Source organism: Crocodylus siamensis, chromosome 7 (assembly GCF_052110815.1).
Source record: "Crocodylus siamensis isolate JL-2025a chromosome 7, ASM5211081v1, whole genome shotgun sequence".
NCBI classification, from domain to species: domain Eukaryota; kingdom Metazoa; phylum Chordata; order Crocodylia; family Crocodylidae; genus Crocodylus; species Crocodylus siamensis.
In genome coordinates, this window is record NC_143401.1 from 22,960,464 (window position 1) to 22,980,720 (window position 20,257).

The 20,257-nt window shown below is 49.0% G+C and overlaps 1 pseudogene across 1 annotated transcript; it reads right to left on the reverse strand.

Moving 5' to 3' along the window:
- Window positions 1-865: 865 nt before the first annotated feature.
- On the reverse strand, window positions 866-18,475 carry LOC149859596 (uncharacterized; annotated as a pseudogene). The gene is made up of 4 exons (XR_016443632.1): window positions 15,694-18,475; window positions 14,288-14,443; window positions 13,972-14,150; window positions 866-5,432 (listed from the first exon to the last, which is right to left on the reverse strand). The product of XR_016443632.1 is annotated as an uncharacterized LOC149859596 (transcript).
- Window positions 18,476-20,257: the final 1,782 nt, after the last annotated feature.

The following is a 20,257-nucleotide window of genomic DNA, read 5'->3' on the forward strand; positions in this document are numbered from 1 at the left end:
CCCCACGCTGCATGGGGGCTCTGCCACAAGCCCCCAGAAGCCCCAACAACTGCTACAGCAGCCAATGAGTGGGGGCTTTTTTCTTCTTTTTTTTAAAGAACGGGGAGCTGAGCCAGGGAGGGCAGCCATGGCGGGGGGGGGGGGGCTAGGAGATTGGGCAGGGATGGGGTCTCATTGCAGAGCTCCTGATGCAGAGTGGAGGGGAGCGAGGATTGCCCCCCCCCCCCCCCCCCGGCCTGGCAGCAGCTGGTGAGTGGGGGGGCTTTTTCTTTTTTTTTTTTGACCAGCCGGGAGCTGGGACCAAGCAGGACATCCATGGGAGATGGGGCGGCTGGGATCAGGGGCACTCAGGGGGGCTGTGGGGGCAGGCAGGGGATGGGGCCTGGCAGGGTCCCTCCATGGCCCCCTCCCGCTTCCTCCAGCCTCCCCTCCCCTGCCCCCTACTTACCAACACAGAGTCTGGGTCAGCTTCCTGCAGCAGAGGATGGGGACTGCCCAAATCTCTGAAGCTCTCTGAATCTTTTCTGAATTAATTAGGAGAGCTTTGAATTGGTGTCCCAATTTGATTTGGATTTGGGGATTCGCTCACCGAATCGGGCCAAATCTCCTCCGAATCAAATCAACACCTAAAGCTTTGGACAGCCCTATTACACAGCTGCATTCCTGCCACTTGGGTATGTAAAGTGAAATAGTATTTAGTCCTTAGTTCATAGTACATCTGCTAAAATGAAAAAGGGGAGGCAATTATTATAACAGTTTAATGAAGAACAGGCAGAGTAACTGAAAGCGCCACATAAACAGATGAGAACCCTGAGCCTCCTTCTAGCCCACCACAGACATAGCCTCCTAATGGGAACTGCACAATTGGAGCTTTATTATAACAGGTGCTGAACAACACCTCTAGCCCTGCTAATTTCAGGTTCTATTGCTGTCAGTGTAGCCAGGTCCCATATATTAACTGGGAATAGTTCTTCCGTCACCTAATCTCCCAAGAATTATTACCTCTAGGGACATGAATGATCCAAGTGTGGAATAAGAAGAAATCAACAGCAGAACTATAATGTCTGGTTATATGGCTGAACCCACCCCAAGGGGCCTGACTGCTTGGAAATGGGCAAGAGAAGCTGCCATTCCACCTTCCCCCTCTGGCACCTTGCCTGGCCACAAAAACAAAACTGGCCAGAAAATGGAAACCCCTTCCTTTGTAATGTCTGACATTTTGAAATTCGTTTCCATTCCAAATTGGCACAAAATGTTAAAATTCTGACATTTCTTGGAAGAAAGAAATTTCTGGAAAATATTCTTTAAATATTTCATATTTCATTTAAATTAAATAAACACACTTTGTTTTTTATACCATGAAACAATAAAGTCATAACAAAATGTTTCTTCTTGTTAAAATTCAACATTTCATCAACATAAAAAATCAGCTGCATCAAAACAACTGGTGAAAATTAAAACAGAGCACTGTCATCTTCCTGTTGAAAATGTTATTGAAATTGATGAGTTCCCACAAAATATTCTGGCTTCAGTAAAACTGTATTTTTGGATGGCAGGCTGTTCCACTGAATTTGTTTGCAGACACTTCTGTTGGCAAGATTGCTAACAGGAAATCTTCCCAAACCAGGTCTCTTCCAAAAGTTGTTCCTCCTTCACAAGTGAAGATGACTGCATCCAGCAGGAGGGGCAGGTGGAGGGAGAAGAGAGAAAGGAAGCAGGAAAGGAAAAGGGAGAAAGAAAAGAGAAAGGGAGAAAGAGAGGAAAAGGAGAAAGAAGAGAGAGGAGGGGTTTAGAGGCTAGGTCGCATGGGAATGCAGGTGATTTATAAAGCCCAATCTTTGCCCTGAACAATCTGCTGTAGCAGGGGCAGGAGAGAGATGAGGACTGGACACAAGGGGTCCTTGTTTTCCTGGCCATGTGCTTCCTCACTGCCTCTGCCATGTGCTGCTGCTTGAAGTCCAGTGCTCTGCTCCGGACTGATGACCTCCAGGATGAATGGTCGTGAGCAATTTGCTCCCGTGACTCCGGGTCAATGCCAAAACTCTTTAGGTACACCTTTAGGATCCCTCTTCCAAAAAGCCTTCTGAGAAAGGACCATCTGGCTGTGCCTGCCCTGTGAGTGTGCACTGCCACAAGTTTTGGCCAGAGCCCAAGGGAAAGAATTGCCTAATTGCGAGGACAAGAGACCAGAGGTCCTCTGTGATTGTTTGTTTATCAAGGTGACCCTTACTGATAAAGGGACTAAAACAATCCTGGGTGAATTCCTGCACCCAGAAAAGTATAAAGGAGAGGTCTCTACTCATAGGCCATGTCCACGCAAGCTTGGACATTTGGTTCCCTGGGGACAACTAGCAGTGGGACACCTTGTGCCACTGCTAGTTGTCCCCAGGAACACCTGTGCCATGCACCCTCTGGTGCATGGCAGGTTACCCCAGGTGAGATAGGAGAGGCCCAGGCCAGCACTGGGCTGGCCCCAGCAGCCTTACCTGGATTCCACACAGCTGTTTTAATTTCCTGGGCTGGGTAGTGTATCTGCACAAGCATAAATACCCTTCTCTGAGCACTATGCCCTACTTCACAAGCACTTTGCCATTCCTGTTGCAGGACAGTTGTTTCTCTGGTTTTGAAAAAAAAATAAAAATTAGGATGGGAAACTTCTTATTATATGTTACACAGCCATAAAGGTTTACTGAAGAGCACTCAGGTAAAATCCTTCATGCATACGGGTGGAGAGAAACCTGCTAATGAAGCCTAAGGTGTCATGCTGCAGGAATGTAGGTTGTAGCTGTGTTCGTCTAAGGACATAAGCAGACAAGATTTTTTGGGTGAATCTGATATCTTTTATTAGCCGAACTTAAATAGTTGGGAAAAATGTTAAGCAAGCTTTCAGGTTCAAAAAACCTTCATCAGGCTAAGGAAGTTTCAGCAGTTGATGTGTGCTCTTCCTGGATGGAATGACAAGTAAAGTAAAGAAGCCAGAGGCTGGGCTAGTCTGCTTACAAGACAGGCAATCAGTGAAGATATAGATTGAGGAGTCAATGGGTGCAAGTCAGGCTGCGTGGGGAGGAGAGAAGGAGGATGAATAGTGGAGAAGTACCTGGGGAGTCAGCTGTCAGGCAGGTTATAATGTGTCATAAATCCAATATCTGTATTTAGTCCATGATTTTTAGTATCCAGGAGGTTGATGAAGTGGAGTTCATAGGCTCGTCTCTGGGAAGTGTTTTGTAAGTTTCCTTTGAGGATCAGGACTGAGAGATTGGAGAGAGAGTGGTTTTCTTGTGAGAAATGTGCCCCCACAGGTAATTGGCTATTCCTGTCTTTGATTTCCGGTGTGCATTCATTCTGGTGCACAGTTGTTGTTTGGTCTCTCCTACATATTTTCCATCAGGGCATTTGGTGCACTGGATGAGATATATTACATTTCTGGAGGTGCAGCTGTAAGATCCGGGAATGCTGATGGCTCTGTTGTGGGGTGTAGCAATTGTGGGGGTGGTAGAGATATGTTGTCAGGTTTTGCATTTCTTGTCATGGCATGGTCTGGATCCGTTTAGTGTGTCTGGGCCTGAGGAAGTTTGCTTCTGGTGATGAAGTTAGTGAGGTTCAGTGATTGTTTGAAGGCTAAGATGGGTGGCTTTGGGAAGATCTCTTTAAGAATAAGGTCTCTTTCTAGTATGGGTTGCAATACTTTGAGGATTTTCCGTATAGGTTCAAGGGAGGGGTGCTACGTCATAACCAGCAGTGTGAGATTTGTGGGGGGGTTTCTTCTGTACTGCAGCAGTTCTTCGCATGGAATCCGGGTGGTTCTTTCAAACGTGCGATCCATCTCTCTGGAGGAGTATCCTTGTTGAGTAAAAGCCTTATTAAGATTTGTGAGGTAGCAATTCTGGGCGTTCTCTTTAGTGCAAATTTGGTGGGATCTGAGGTCTTGGCTGTATATCACAGCTTTTTTGGTGCGTTTAGGGTGATTGCTGGTTCTGTGCAGATATGTGTGTTGGTCTGTGGGTTTCTTGTATAATGTGGTCTGTATTTTATCATTCTGGGTACTGATCATCCTATCTAAAAAGGAGATGTTGGTGCTGGAGTATTCTAGATAAAGTCAGATAGAGGGATGATGATTGCTGAATTTCTGATGGAACTCAGTCAGAGATTGCAGGTTTTCAGCCCAAATGATGAAGGTATCATCGATATATCAAGTATAGCAAGGGTTTGATGGCACAGTTCTTGAGTAAGTCTTCTTCCAGGTGGCTAATAAAAAGGTTGGCATACTGTGGGGCCATTTTGGAATTTTTCCTTATTTAGGAACTGCAGGACAAATATTTTAACAATGCTTGGCACATGCTGACATAGGTAGTCCTATTGTTTAAATCCTTCTATGAACTGGGGCTGCCCAAGCCCATCTGCAACATTTTAAAAGTCTCTGTGGTATTTGAAGGCAATCAGAGAGTGTGTGCTGGAAATTATATATTTATCATTTTATATACAGCTGTAGTTCTAGATGTTAAAGTGGTTTGGCAGTACGCTCCAGGTGTGTGTGTGTGTGTGTGTGTGTGTGTGTGTGTACTGGGTTTTGTTACACAAATTGAACAATATGCAGAAAATCTCTTCTTAACATACTTCCATGAATGACTTGTGCCCCCTGAGACTAAGGGGGCACTATTTATAGGCAGCAGCAGGAACCACCCACAGACATGGTGGTGTTGCAGTGGCAAGCGGCGAGTGCCAAGCGGGGACTGCCTGCAGATGCCAGTGGTGGTGTCAGCAGTGGCAAGCGGCGAGTGGGGACTGCCCACAGATGCCAGCAGCTGCATCAGCAGCAGGGGGTGGGGGGGCGGTGATGAGCAGCGACTGCCCTCAGAAGCTGGCGGCAGCCAATCTCACAGGGGGGCACATGCTCCCCAGTGCCTGCCCCCACAACACATTGCATATGCAAACTTCTGCTTTTAGTAAATGAAGGTGATACATAAATATCGATCATCAAAGCCAAAACATTCAACTACTGAAATAAAATAAAAGGCATTTCAGGCAGCTAGAAGTGATTTTTGGATAATCAGGCTGCAAGAATTATACATATCTTTGATGATTTAATAGGATACAGCAATATTTCTAAGCTTCTCCCTTTTTATTCCTCAGAATATGCTCTTCAATGTCCTTTTAATAGCCTGTCAGGATTCACATTGAACTTCATCGTCCTGTTCAAACTGGAGGTGAGCCAAGATGGCCTGATTTGGGTTATCTCAAAACAATTATCATGCGGTTTGGTTTTTCCAGCCCACACAGCAATGACTTCTGATTGGCTTTTCTATTCACCAGCAACAGGAAGCAATGAAAGGTTGCAGTTCTTCTTGAGTAGCCCTTAACAGTAGCTGGACTTAACAAAAATAAATAAAGCTAATAATATGAAAGGGAGGAATTTAAGTTCCAGGGTAGCACTTCTATATAAGAAGAGAAATGAGAATAAGTTAGTTGATGACATAGGCAATGCAAAGGGAGACACAGAGGGAGCACATGCCCCCCTTCCCTCCCGATTTCTGCACCAATGGCAGGACACAGGGTGCAGGGCTGCAACACAGCTGGAGCCAGTGTCCGGCAGCAGTGTGGGGCAGCAGTGGCAGCACAGAGTTGTGCTCTCCCACTGCCAATGCTTATGTGTCATCTACAGTTGATGGAAACAGCTCCAGAACACAGGCTGAAGGACACAGATGTCTCTGAGGGTGTCTACACATATGCTTTAATGTGCCTTAGCCTATTTTAATACACATTAGGCATCACTTAAAAACCATGGGCACTTTTGCATGTGCTCAGGGGGGTGGGGGGAGCAAACATTAACTAGAGTGGTTCTGAGAGCTGCTCTAAGTAAAGCACTGTAGTGTCTCATGTATCAGTGTCCCCATCCACCAAATGGCAGTGGGATGCTTGAACTAAAGCTCATTTGATGAGCTTTAGTTCAAGTGTCCCCACTGCCATTTTTAAGTGCAAGGGCACTGACATACAAGATGCAGGAGACTGCTGGAATGCAGTAATTACTACACTCCAGCAGACTCAAGTAATTACCACATGTCAGAACAGCCTTTATGCTCATGTACAGGCACTACATGCTCTTTAGTTAATTCACATTAAGACAGGCTAATGAGCATTTTCCTAGTACTTCACAACAGCAGTACCGTACTAGATTTAATGCACATTAACTTGAGCACATTCATGCACGTATAGATGTGCCCTTAAAGTCTGTGGGATCCCACCTCTATATATGAAGATTGTAGTCCCTGATCTGACAATGGAATGCCTAGAGGAAAGAAATGGAAATAACCCCCTAGTCAGAGCTCAGCAAATCAGAAAGTGAACTTAACATTAGACAAGCCCTTAAACCAGAAGGGGGCTTCTCTGAAGAAGCTCCCCCATCTTCCAGGAAACCATGGACACAAAAATCAGTGATAATCATAGTTCTCTGTCCTCCCTTACCCAATTTGATTTCAGTTTCCCCTGACCCATATGCCAACATGTGAAGGGCCCCAAGCACCTAGCAAACCATTTCCAACCATACAGAGCATCAATAGTTTAGTTCCAAGCTTAACTGTGACCTTTGATCTACATGTGTTATTAATCAAAGGCAAGCTGAGGCAATATCTGCTCACATAGAACAAGTAACATTTTTTGTTGAAATTATCCTGCAAAGGAAGTTAAAAAATAGTTTCTCTTTAACCATCTTCCTCAAAAAAAGCCTAAAGAGTATCTTAAAAACAAGAGTTTGCTTGTGTAATTTGTTATGGTACATACTGGTTCATAGGCTATATATGGATGAAGTTTAAGGCGAAAAGGGCTCATTAGGCCGTGCATCTATTCCAGTCTATCACAAGCGAAATAATTTTAACCAGTATTCCATGAATTAAGCCCAATATTTGGCACTTGGCTAAAATACATTTTCATGATTTGCAGGCATCAGAAGATAACGATATTACCATTTCCCTTGGGCTCTCACTGCAATAGTTCATCACCCTCATATGCACTTTATTTCCCATGTGAATTTATATCGATTTAAGTTCATCATTAGTTATTTAAAGGCTGGAAATTGCATGCTTGTTTATCTATAAGACTACTGAGCTGATATAAGAGCTAATGACTTTATCAATGGAGAAGTCAGCCATAAGATCCAGGAGTGTCCACAAATAGACTTGCAATCACAGCAGCTCTGAGGAAACATCCTCAGCATTTCATGGTTCAGCAAATAGTAGCAGTTTCCTTCTCTTTGGACAATCTTGTTGGTTGATTTTCTCTTAGTGTGCAAGAGTGCCTTGAACAGACTATATAGGCAGCATTCCAGACTAGTTGCTGGTGTCCTTAGCTGTGTGGAAGGCTTTTAATCTTAGCACAGCACTGATTAGTGCATGGATTATGGCAAACTCTGTCAGTCTCTCTTATCCATTAGCATGCACCAGTTACTTTATGTCACACTTCCCAGCTGCCTCTAAATCACTGCCTCTGGCCAATCAATATCATGGTCCCCCCGACACTTTATTAACAGGAAAGAATGAAACAGAAAGCAGAGGCTGGCCATTAGGATTGTGCAGAATGGCACCATTTTGTTTCGACGTCTGTTTTGACAGGACAGTGTTCTGCTTCAAGTTTCATTTCATTTTGAAGTCCTGTTCTGTTTCATTATGTCAAAACTGTTTCACTGTTTCGATGTTGTTTTGATGTTTTGCCCATAAACTATAATGCGGAAGCATGAACCTGCCTATAACTTTTTCATTTCTTCATAGATTTTGATGATAACAGCAGAAATGGTAGCCCCTTCTGAGGCCACAAAGCCTGACAGGTTTCATGAAAATAGGTGCAGGGGTTTCTGGAAAACTGCACCTCAAGCCGCTGACAAGCAAAACTCATGATGTGTGACTGTATGTGTGTGGTAAGGCACAGCTGTTTTTCTGTCCCTCCCTCAGAGCACCATGACTGGAAGGGACTCAAGGGAAAGATCACAGACACTGGCCAGCTGCACATGTCAGTATTAGAGCAGTCCTTCCCTCCCTCTTCCCCCTCCCTCTCCTTAGTTTCTGTTTCCCTGCAAGCAAGCCCAACTTCAAAAGTCGAAAGGTTTTGAAACTTTCAAAATGCTTTGACTGTCCTCTTTTAGTTTTGAGGCTGTGTAACCTCCCGTGCCTTTCTCCCAAGTGTTGCGCATTTGGGTTCTTTAAGAACCTCACCGTAGCTGCTTGGACTGTATGGCAGGCTATTGGGAGTGGCCTCAAGTCAGATCCCCAGGGGTCTCTCCTGCTACGTCTTTGATGATAAGAAGTTTCCAGTCAGGAGGACGATGTCTGGTCCTGCCTCCCTTGTCCTTTCCCTTGGCTGTCCTCATGACTGCCTCTTCTTGGGGCTCCACCTCCCCTACACCCCACCTAACGCCAATGATGATGTTGCCCGTTGAGACCGATGTTCAGGTTCTCCTCAGTGCTTGGTGCCTTGGGGCTACAGTTGTTGGCCACTGGTGAAGTTAGTGCCAAGCACTCTCCGCAGACCCTCTTTGCTCTTGGCTTACGCGGAGCTGGGTTCTACCTGGGCTCCTGCCTTCCTTGACATGCCATTGACCCCCCAAGTTTGGTATCTCCTGCCAGTTGTTTGGGTCAGGGTCCCGTCCTCGTTGCATTTGCCAACATCCCAGTAGCTGTGGCTACTGGCTCTGGTCCATGCCAGGTCCGCCAGTGAGTCCTTGGGCCCTCACTGGCCCAGTGTTCCCTTCATGCTCCCTTCCCAAGGGAGCCACCAAGCCTCCTCCTCCAGATTCTCCAGCTGTTCCCACCCCTCTGGGCCAGCTGGGAATGCTCTTTCCACATACCCCTGGCTTCCTTCTGGCTGGGTCTTTTCTGCCAGCTTCAGCTGCCTACCAGCCAATCAGCCTTGGCACACTTTTATACAGTGTGTCCAGGTTGACATGGGAGCCATTCCCAGCTCCTCCTGGCTCTGCCAAGACTTTTTCTTTTGATCTTTGACCATGGCAGCTCCAGCCACTGTGGTTTCACTTTTGCCATGTTCGGCTGTTGGTGCAGCATCCCACTGCCTCTCTCCTGATTCCAGTAAGTTTTCCTCACAGGCTGTTTCAAAGCCTTTCATTTCAGTTTGACTTCACGGTTTCAAGTTTGAATCAAGTCAAAACAGTGTCAAAACGAAACACCTGGTGAAATTTCGCACAGCCCTACTGGCCATGTTGAGCATAGATTTAACATGGAGACAATGTGCTTGCTTCTAGAAGAAAAGAGACTTCTGCTTAGTGTACAGATTGGACATCAGAATGTAGAGTTGGTCCAAGCAAGCCCAACTCTGTCTTGCCAGTGGCACCTCCATTCCTTAGTGACCAGTTGGAGTATTTGAACCACGTGGATTAATACCACATGCCACTGTATATGCTGGCAAGAAAACAGTTCAGGCTGAAAGCAAGTCCAATCAGGTTGTTAGGACACCCATGAAGCAGCCGCAGCACATCCGTGTTTTGGTATAGTTTCATAGGTTCTAGGGTCGGAAGGGACCTGAGTAGATCATCTACTCCAACCCCCTGCCATGGCAGGAAAGAGTACTGGGGTCAAATGACCCCAGCAAGAAGTTCATCTAACCTCCTTTTGAAAACCCCGAGGGTAGGAGCCTGCACCACTTCTCTTGGAAGTTGGTTCCAGATCCTAGCTGCCCTGACTGTGAAGTTGTGCCTCCTGATATCAAGCCTAAATCTGCCCTCTGCCAGCTTGTGACTGTTATTCCTGGTCACTCCTGGTGGTGCTCGGGGAAACAGTGACTCCCCCAATGCCTGCTGATCCCCGCTGACTAGTTTATAACAGGCCAGTAGATCCCCCCTCAGCCTTCTCTTGTGGAGGCTGAACAGGTTCAGGTCCTATAGCCTCTCCTCATAGGGCCTGCCCTGCTGTCCCCTGATCATGCAAGTGGCCCTCGTCTGGACCCTCTCCATGTTGTCCACATCCCTCTTGAAGTGCGACACCCAGAACTGGACACAGTACTCCAACTGTGGCCTGACCAGTGTCGCATAGAGGGGGAGGATTACCTCTTTCGACCTGCTCGAGATGCATCTGTGGATGCATGACAAGGTACAGTTTGCCTTCCTGACTGCCTCCCCACACTGCCGGCCCAGGTTCATCTTGGAGTCAATGATGACTCCAAGATCCTTTTCCGCCTCTGTGCTGACAAGAGGGGAGTTCCCCAACCTGTAGGTATGGTGCCGGTTATTCCTCCCCAGGTGCATCACTTTGCACTTGTCTGTGTTGAATCCCATCCTATTCTCATCCGCCCACCCTTGTAACCCGTCTAGGTCCGATTGTAGCCTGTTGTTTCCTTCTAGTGTGCCCACATCCCCCCCACATCTTAGTGTCACCAGCGAATTTGAACAGGGTGCTTTTTACCCCCTTGTCCAAGTCACTGATGAAGATGTTGAACAGTGCGGACCCGAGGACCGAGCCCTGCGGAACCCCACTGCCCACATCCTTCCAGGTTGAGTAGGACCCATCCACTACCACCCTCTGGGTGCAGCCCTCCAGCCAGTTGGTGACCCATTTGACTGTGTGGGCGTTAACACCACATTCCCCCGTTTCTTAATGAGAACGGTGTGAGAGATAGTGTCGAAAGCCTTCCGGAAGTCCAGGAAGACTATGTCCACTGCTTCCCCTGCATCTAATGATTTGGTGATCTGATTGTAAAAGGCCACCAGGTTGTTTTGATAGGACCTGCCATTGATGAACCCGTGTTGGTTGCCCCTAAGCATGCAGTCCCCTCCAGGCCCCTCGTGGATGTGTGCCAGCATAATTTTCTCAAACAGCTTGCCTAATATCGAGGTAAGACTAACTGGCCTATAGCTTTCCGGGTCTTCCTTTTTCCCCTTTTGAAGATGGGAACCACGTTGGCCCTCTTCCAGTCCTCTGGCACCACACCAGAGCACCACGAGTGTTCATAAAGCTGTGCCAGGTGTCCTGCAATGACCTCGGCCAATTCCTTTAGAACTCTAGGGTGGAGATCATCCGGACCGGCTGACTTGAATACGTCCAGTCCCTCCAGAAGTTCCCTAACTAGTTCCTCACTAACCCTTGGCCCAGGTGTGCCTCCCCTGGGGCCCGAGGGGGGCCCAGCAGGGAGGTGACGGTTCTGGTCCCTACTTAGAAAGACGGAGGCAAAGAAATCATTAAACATGTTAACATGTTAGCTGGTGTGACAACCAAATTCCCCAATGCGTCCTGCAGGGGCCCCACATTACCCGGAACCTTCTTTTTACCCCCTATGTATTTGAAGAAGGACTTCTTATTATCCGTAATCTGGGAAGCTAGCCCTAATTCCATCTCTGCCTTGGCCTTCCTGACTGCTCCCCTACATCCCCAAGCAACTGCAGTATAGTTATCCCTGGTGCTGTTCCCTTCTTTCCAGTGGGTGTATGCTTCCCTTTTAGCAAGGAGACATTCCCAGATGCTTTTGGTGAGCCATGGAGGCTTGTGTGCTCTCCTGCTCCCTTTGATCCTCATTGGGATTACCTTCCTTTGGGCTTGGAGGATCGTCTCCTTAAGGAGTGACCACTCTCCCTGGACACCTGGCTCCCCTCCCCTCTGGGACCTCAGAGCTTCTCCATCTATCCTCCTAGTATTTTCTTTGGATTCGTATCTGGCCAATTTAGGAGACAGTGATTTGATTCAGGTGATTCAAATCACTGTCATGAATCAACGGGGCAGAACTTGATTCAGAGATTCAGAGAGCTTCGAATGGATTTAGACCTTTTTATTGGTCCCCTGATTCGATTCAGATTTGGAGATTCAGCCACCGAATCAGGTCATATCTCCTCTGTACCAAATCATCACCCAAAGCTTCACACAGGCCTACTATCAACTGTGTATTTATCATCCCCACCATGCCAGCCCCCTAACTTCAGACTAACAGGGCTAACTACCTCTTTCTGAATAGCTACACCAGGATGAAACCAATAGACCAGTGATTCTCAACCAGGATGCCATGGCATCCTGGGGTGCTGTGAGATCCCCTTAAACAGGTTATGGGGTGCCACACCATGTTAGCACTGTTAAGTGTGCAAAGATAATTGACAAGATAAACTCAGAGATTTCAATCAAGAATCCCCCATTATCAAAAAGATTCTGACTTGTTGTTTCTCAGTTCTTTGCAACAAATGAATTGCTCTGTTATTTTTCAGTAGTGAGGAAATGAGTAAAAGCTATGATCTGGCATTTTCCAAGGCATGTTTTGAGTCTAACAACCATGAGAACCACTGCAATAGACCTATTTATGTTTGGTATTAATACTAATGCAGAATTCCCTGAGCTGAAATGAAAGGCCATATAATACAGAGGGTAGCAGAGTTCAATGCATTCAAGTTTCCAGGTGTTGCTTTGCTTTTTCTTTATTTTTAATTGTGTTTAAACTGCAGGTATAATAAAAAACAGTTTGGGATGAAAGGCCATGTGTATGGAATAAGCAAAAAACAGAGGAACTCAGAGCATTCAAACCATCTGCATTTACCTTCTGTGCAGGGTTGCCAACACAAGACAGTTTTTTTACTGACAATCTGCAAAGTTTTTACTGATTAGACTTTTTTACAGACATATGTTTTACGTATTGTAAATGTAAACTTTCTGCCGGACCTGGACAAGGTCTGGGTTATGCCATAGTAAAAAAGTTTGAAGATTATTCATTAAAAGAATGTCTTGGGTGGGTAACCCTACTTGACTGCAGCAATGATTTTACACTATGCTGCACCTCCCCCCAACAGGGGTCACCTACTAATACCTACATCCTGGTATCCCTATTAGGTCTGTGAGAAATTTTGCTGGAATGGGAGGGGGAAGAGGAGGAAATGACTGCTCTGATACTGACATGTATAGCTGGCCAGTGACTGTGACCCTTCCCTGAGGTCCCTTCCAATCCCAGTGCTCTGGGGGAGAGACAGAAAAACAGCATAAAAAGCATTGTTTGAATTGAGCTTTCTCTGTGCCTTCACACTTACAAGTGACACAAGTTTTGCTCTGAACAGTCTGAGGTTCAGTTTCCCTGAAACCCCTGCACCTATCTCCTTGAAACTTGGCAGGCTTCATGACCTCAGAAGGGGCTACCATCCCTGCATGTTTCATCCAAACCAGGCAATAAATGATAAAGTTATAGGCAGCTTTGTGCTTTCTGATTATAGCCAGTGGGTGAAACATCAAAACAGCATTGAAACAGTGAAACAGTTTCACCTGTATAAGGCTTTCACCTGTATAAGGTTTCATTTCATGTCATTGAAACAGTGAAACAGTTTCAATAACATGAAATGAAACAGTGCTTTCAAGACTAAACAAAACTCAAAATGAAACACTGTCCCATTGAAATGGTTAAACAGAAGTCGAAACAACACAGTGCTGTTTTGCACAGCCATACTGACTATACTCCACACTCCTCTGCCCCACCCAAAGTCCTCTGCTCACCCCCACATCCTGGTATTTCTGACTGTACCATGCTACCCCCACCCTTGAGTCCCCTACTGACCTCCACACCCTGGTACCCCCAAATGCATGCCACACTATGGTACTACCCGCCCACCCTTCACCCTTACCCCCAAAAGCTCTACTCCCCCTGTCCCAGCACAGACCTCTGAAGAAAAAACATTGTCTGCAAATGCAGATGTCATATTTAAGCATGATTAGTTAAAGCACATTAATGCATGTGTAGATGTGACCCAGCACTAACGTTAATCCTGGGTACGCCCAGCCACTAGGGGCACATGGTGGGGCTGCAGGGACTCAAAATTGCTTAATGAGCATTAGCTGCATGTGCATTAAATGTAGTCACACTTAAATGCATGTGTAAACCTGCCCATTGTGGATCTTTTAAATCTCCTCAACATCAGGATTTTTTTCCACCTTCATTTGTCACAGTATTTTTATTCTCCTGATTTGAAATTATTAATGAAAATAGCAATAAATAAAGCCTTATACAGGTGACCCTTACCATTTCTAGGGGATACATTCTTGAGATCCTCGTGAATGGCAAAATCCATGAATATGGCACTGCATTCATGAATGTCATGGCAGCTGTGACGGGAAGGTATGGCTGCACTGGCAATGGCAGGAGCCCAGCAGCAGTGATGAGAGCCTGGCAGCGGCAAGCGCAGAGCTCCCAAGAAGCTCCTGTAAGTGTATTTAAGATCCAGCTTCGGCATTCATGAGCATCCCAATCATAAGTCCCCCAACACCCACAGGCCCCCCACAATCCACCCACAGACTCCCACCCCCAAGCCACCCTCACAAACCCCTTTTCCACATACCTGGCACTATGGGTCAGAAGTGAGGGGACTGGGGCAGGGGGGCAGGCTGTGGCTTGAGAGTGAGGGGCAAGAGCAGGGGCAGGGTGCTGGCATATCAGTGCTGCTCAGTGATGCACATCTTGGTGAGTGTAGAGGGTAGAGGCAGCTCTGATTTTTCTATGAGAAAAAAGCCAGAAGTAAATGCCAAACTGTATAGATATCTAGATTTGATTTTATTATGAACTGGTAGGCTGCCAAACTGATTTAACATTGTAAATCTATCAATAAAACATTGCCCAACTGATCTCTCTCTCTATACATACATATATATATATATATATATATAGTGGTCTTTTGTCTTTATTGTGGAAGAACATAAATTTTGTGGTATCTTAAAGAGTGACCTTGGGATTTTTTTTATCAGGGATTTTGCAGTTTTTAAATAGGGAACACCAGAATTCCTGCTAGTGAAGCAAGTGGCAGGAACCAGGTAGAGGAGTCTGCTCAGAGCTGGAACCCGGGACCCAGTTGGAGGTGGCTTACCTCCTGGCCACTTGGGGGTCTCTGCTGGGTGTGCCTCAGAGTGTATCTGTGGCAAAAGAACCAGATGTGCACCTTTCCCACGTCCCACCATCTCCAAGCCAAGGGGCAAGGTTCCCATTGCTCCTGCCAGGCCAGTCAAAACTCCCAGAGGGCCTCCCTGAAGCCCACATCCTCCATCAGACTGGCATTAAAATGCCAATAAGCTGACCCCAGATGCACAGACTCCAGTGTGGGCTGGACCCAGACAAGGTGGTGATCGCTGAAGAGGGTTGGCCGGACACTGGAAGAGTGGACCTGGGCAAAATGTGGCAATGAGATATAAATTCAGTCCAACTGGGAGTGGTACACCTGCTCCTCCCCAACCCTTACTTAGGTGAAGGCGAGGGCTGTCAGGGGGAGGCTCAGGACCTCTGCAGCAACCCAGTGTCATCCTGGCCAAAAAAAACTCCAGTGCCCGTCTCTGGAGCCCAGATAGGATCTTGGGGGCCCAGGCAGGGTGTGTAAGCGGTGAAGAAGTTCTTTCTAAAGTCCAAACTATATTTGCTGTCTGTCAATTTGTGGACATTGTTCCCAGTTACTCCAGAGGGTGCTCTAGTAAACAGAGCATCGCCTATTCTGTGCTGTCCTCCCCTGATGAATTTATAGGCAGCCACAAGATCACCTCAGCCTTCTCTTGGGAAGGCTGAAGAGATCTAGGTCCCTCAGTTGGTCCCTCAGTTGGTCCCTCAGTTGGTCCATCAATTGGTCCCACAATTGGTGCCAGTTTCCCAGTGGGGAGGAGTTTGGGGGGACAGACAGACCCCCAGGTAGAGCAGCGAGCCCACCCCCCAGCGCATCCCACGGAGCACAGGTGAGAGTGAGCCTACCTGCCACCCATTACTCACCGTTAGGCCAAAACTCTTGACCCAGCTGACCTGCGCAAAGGAGGCTGCTGAGTACAATGCCTGGCAGGCCTCCACCTGTGTGAGGTCACTTGAGTCCTGAGCCATGAGGAGTATGTTTTCAATGTATGCTAACAGGACCAGCCACGCCACCACCTCCAGAAGCATCAACCCTGCCACCCGATTCCACAGGAGGATGAGGAAGGGCTCTAGGGCCAAGTCTACAGCTGGCCTGACAGTGGGCAGCTTTGACACCCCCACCTCCTGAATGGGATGGTCTCCGTCAGGGTCCAGTTGAGCTTGACCAAACACTCTGCAGAAGTGTACAGCACCTGGAGAGCCCACATGAAGTGGAGCCCAAAGCCAAAGGCCCACAGCATACCAATGAGGTACCCATGATCCACTCTGTCAAACTCCTTCTCCTGGTTTAGGGATAGGAAGGTGAAGGACAGGCCCTCCCAGCGCACTAGCTCCAGGAGGTCCTGAACCAGATACAGGTTGTTGAAGATGGAATGTCCAGGCACTGTGTATGTCTGGTCAGGACGGATCACTTCTGACAGCATGAACCGCAGGAGCAGTGAGATGGCCTTTGCTGCCACTTTGTAGTCCATGCAGAGGAGGGACATGGGGCACCACATCTTCAGCTCATGGGGATCCCCCTTCTCTGGCAGGTGAGTCAGCACAGCCCTCTGGCACAACAGGGAGAGCTCCCCACTTCCCTCAGCTTCATCCCAGACCACAGCAAAGTCTGGGCCGAGGACATCCCAGAATGCCCTGTAGAACCTCTCAGTCAGCCTGTCGATGCCCGGCACCTTGTTGCCAGGCAGAGGGCAGCCAAAAACTCAGCCAGAGTCAGCTTCTCCTGGTTGTCCGCACTGATCTGCGGGAGTCCCTCCCATATGGTCCAAAAGACTTTGGCAGAAGAAGAGCTCTTCATAAAAGGCCCATGGGCACTGGCGCATCTCACCTGGATCTGTGAGGGATGTGCTGTTGTCTGCCAGAAAGCAGCTGAGGTACTTCTTGGCCCCCCACCTCCTCCCTAGGGCATAAAAGAAACAGGAGCTGCAGTCCATCTCCCAAAGAAGCTGGATGTGCAAGTGGACAAATGCACCATGGGTGCGGTAGTCACCCAGAACACAAAGCTCTTCCCAACCCTCCCAACATTCTGAAGAGGAATGGGGTCACCAGGCACCTCTCCAGCTTCAGCACTTCCCTTTCAAGATGCTCCTGGACAGCATTCCTCTGCTGGGTGTACCCCAGAGTGTAGCTGCGGCAAAAGGCAGGATGCACACCTTCCCCATGTCTCACCATGTCTGAACCAAGGGGGAAGCTGCCTATTGCTCCTGCCAGGCCAGTCAGAACTCCTGGAAGGTCTCCCTGAAGCTCACATCTTCCAGCAGACTGACACTGAAATGCCAGTAGGCCAACCCCGGATGCCCAGGCCCTAGCGTGGCCTGGGCCCAGACAAGGTGGTGATTGCTGAATGGGGTCGGCCAGATGCTAGAGGAGTGGGCCCGGGCTAAATGTGGCAAAGACATATAAATCCAGTCCAACTGGGAATGGAATGCCTGCTCCTCCCCCACCCTCACATAGGTGCAGGCAGGGGGGCCGGTAGGATGACAGGCATGCCAGACTTCCACCAGGGAGTAGTCCACCAGGATCTCCCCTAGGTCTCCCATGGCAGCTTCATTCTGCTCCCTGCCTGGCCAGTCTTACACGTCTTGAGTGACATTAAAGTCACTGTGAAGGACCAGGCACTCATGAGGGTTGAGGGTGCTCATGTAAGTGGCCTCCTGGCGGAAAAAATCTGCCAACTCTGGGTCCTTCACAGGGTCATACACATTCAGAAGGTGCAAGACCAGTCCCTGAACTTGGACCCATAGGTGCAGCAGGAGGCCCAACACCACCTCAACATCCTGAAGAACCTCTGGTTGCAGGCCTGGGGAGAACACAATAGGTGGCTGAGAGGTGACTAAAAAGACCCTGCCTCTCCACTCCATCCTCCAATTTGACTCATCAGCCAGAATACAGGGCTATAGTCAGGGTCTCCAGCAAGAATACCATGGGATTACCCCCCCACCCCCCGCAGGAAGGAGAGCACCCAGCATCTCTGGAGACCCTTCCTGCAGCCATGGACATTGAGGGTCATGACCTTTAAAGACCTCATGGCTGGTGGGGGTAGAGTAGATGATTCAGCAGAGGCCTCACATATCTCACCACCCAGTATGGGGCACACTGGCTTGCACAACACCTTCCCATAAATATAGAGGGCATTTACAAAACTGGGGGCCCACCTATAGATCTGGGCATTGCAGCTTTTGGGCCCCTTGCCTTCCCCTGCCAGTGCCCTGGCAGTGGCACAGATGCTGTCAAAATCTCCCCAGTAGTCCAATGTGAGATGTACCTTATTGGCAGACTGCTGGATGTACTAACAGTCAAGAAACACAAGTAGCTCACCCTAGGGACCTCCAGGACCGAGAGGTCTGCAGGCTCCAGGAAGCCTACCGGATATTAGGTGTCCTTCTCCTGGTCCTGGGGTTCAGCGGGATCCTTAGGTACTGTCTGAACCCCATGGTCTGCTAAGACCCTGAAGTCCAGTTGGGATTGGGAGAGTTCTGCATCCCCTTGGGATGGGGGTTGGGGTAAGGGTGGGGGCAGGGTTCCCTCACAAGATGGCAGGGCAGACCTGGAACCCCTGGCAGTCTGCACAAGGTCCCCAACAACATCAGACTGTTGGTCTGGGGACCCCACCCCAACCCCTTGGTGTGGGACCATTAGGCAGGCTAGGAGTGGGGTTTGACTGAGAATGGGGAGGAGGAGACCTGTCAGGCACCAGGGTGGCATCATTGCCTGTCTCAGAGTTTTGGGAGAAGGGAATTCCCCCCCTCAGGACTCAATGGGGTGAGCCCCAGGACCCCTGTCTCCCCCAGATCGGAGGGGGAGGGCTCCACTACCAGATCCTCCATTGGGTTGGCCAAGGCCTCAGCCCTGCTCCCTCTCTCCCCGTGGCTGCTGCTGCCCTCTCTGGGACTCCACCAAACTTTGTTTGAGGGCGTGTTCCCTTAAGATGACAGCGGGGCTGGATAATGTAACTGCAGTGCCATTAAGGCCTGAGAGGGGAGGAACACTGGTGGCAGGAGCACCCCTGTAGCCAGTGGGACCCACGGATGCTCTCTCCTCCTGGCTCATGGGTCACTCTTGACACAAGTACCCCAGGGCATGGCACTGGATGCACCGCAGGACCCCCAGTGTATAGAAAACCCTCACCAGGGCCCCCTAAAAAGGAACTGAAACTCACCCCTCAGCTTCCAGCCATGCTCCTGCCACCAGCTGTATCATGACCTGGCAACAGAATGAATGCACATGGCAGGGTCAATGGTCTCAGCACCTCAGCTAGAGGGTCATCACTGGGGACATAAACCTCCGCAGGGTTTGGAGCTGGGGGAGCAGGGCCCAATTAGGGATATAGGGAGGGATGGAGCTAAGGAGCACCCTGGTCCACAGCTCTTCTAGGGTCTTATTTGCCCTCTACCATTAGCCCCCTCTCCACCACCTTCTGTGCAGCGGCCTCCAAGGCAAGGAAAAAGACCCCCTTGCTATGAAAGTGGGAGGCCACCACAATCTTGGGGGCCCCCACTACCCAAGCCAGGGCCTGAACCCAGGTCTCAAAGTGCAGGTTGTTTTTGGGTAGTGGGCACTTCACCCTGTGCCTGTGAGTGCCAGAAAGGGGGCGCACCACCGAAGCTGGAGAGGCCAGCAGTGGAGGATCCAGGCCCCATGGCTTTGGGTCACCCTACAGCTGCTTGTGCATAACTGTTATTCCCATGCTGGGGGGTCACCTTGGTGGGGCCAGAGCTAGAGACAGGGACAGGCTGAGTGGGTGTGCTGACTGGTGCAGCACATCTGGTCCCCTCAAGCACTGGTGGTTTAGGCTTGGGGGCAGGGCCCTTGTCCTTCCAACCTCCAGCTCTGGAGGAGGCTGAAGAGGAGCCCCTACCACTGCCCTTTCCCTGAGTCCTTGATGGTGGGGGAGGGGGCTTGGGAACCCCTCTTGGGGTGGCCTGGCCAGGGGGGACACCCTGGCCCTCCTTGCTCCCTGCTGGATTCTCACTTACCCCTACAGCAGAGGTTGTAGGCTTCTCTACCTCTGGAGGAGGTCCATTGGACTCTGCTTCCAGGATTGGGGATGCAGGGGCATGTGCCCTCTTGGGGACTACGCTAGGATCTTCCCCCATAGTGGAGGGCTGCAGGAAGTTCTGTGGGGCCATCTTCCCCTCCAGAATGTTCCTGCCCTGCCTTGGGTTTACATAAGGGTCAGGAAACTAATGAGGAAACACAAAAAATACAGCAGGGCTAGTGAAGCTAATAGGGGCAGGCTGGGGCTGTGGGAGAAGCAGGAACAGGTGGAACAAAAGGGGTCTGAAACACATTGAGCTACAGCCCCAGAGAAAATCGGGTGGGCTATGCGTGGGGAAGGTGGGTGAAGGGAGACACACACACAAAGACTGGGGAGTCTCAATCTGGCTTACTCAACCACACAACAAACACTAGGGCAGGGGGAGTGGAC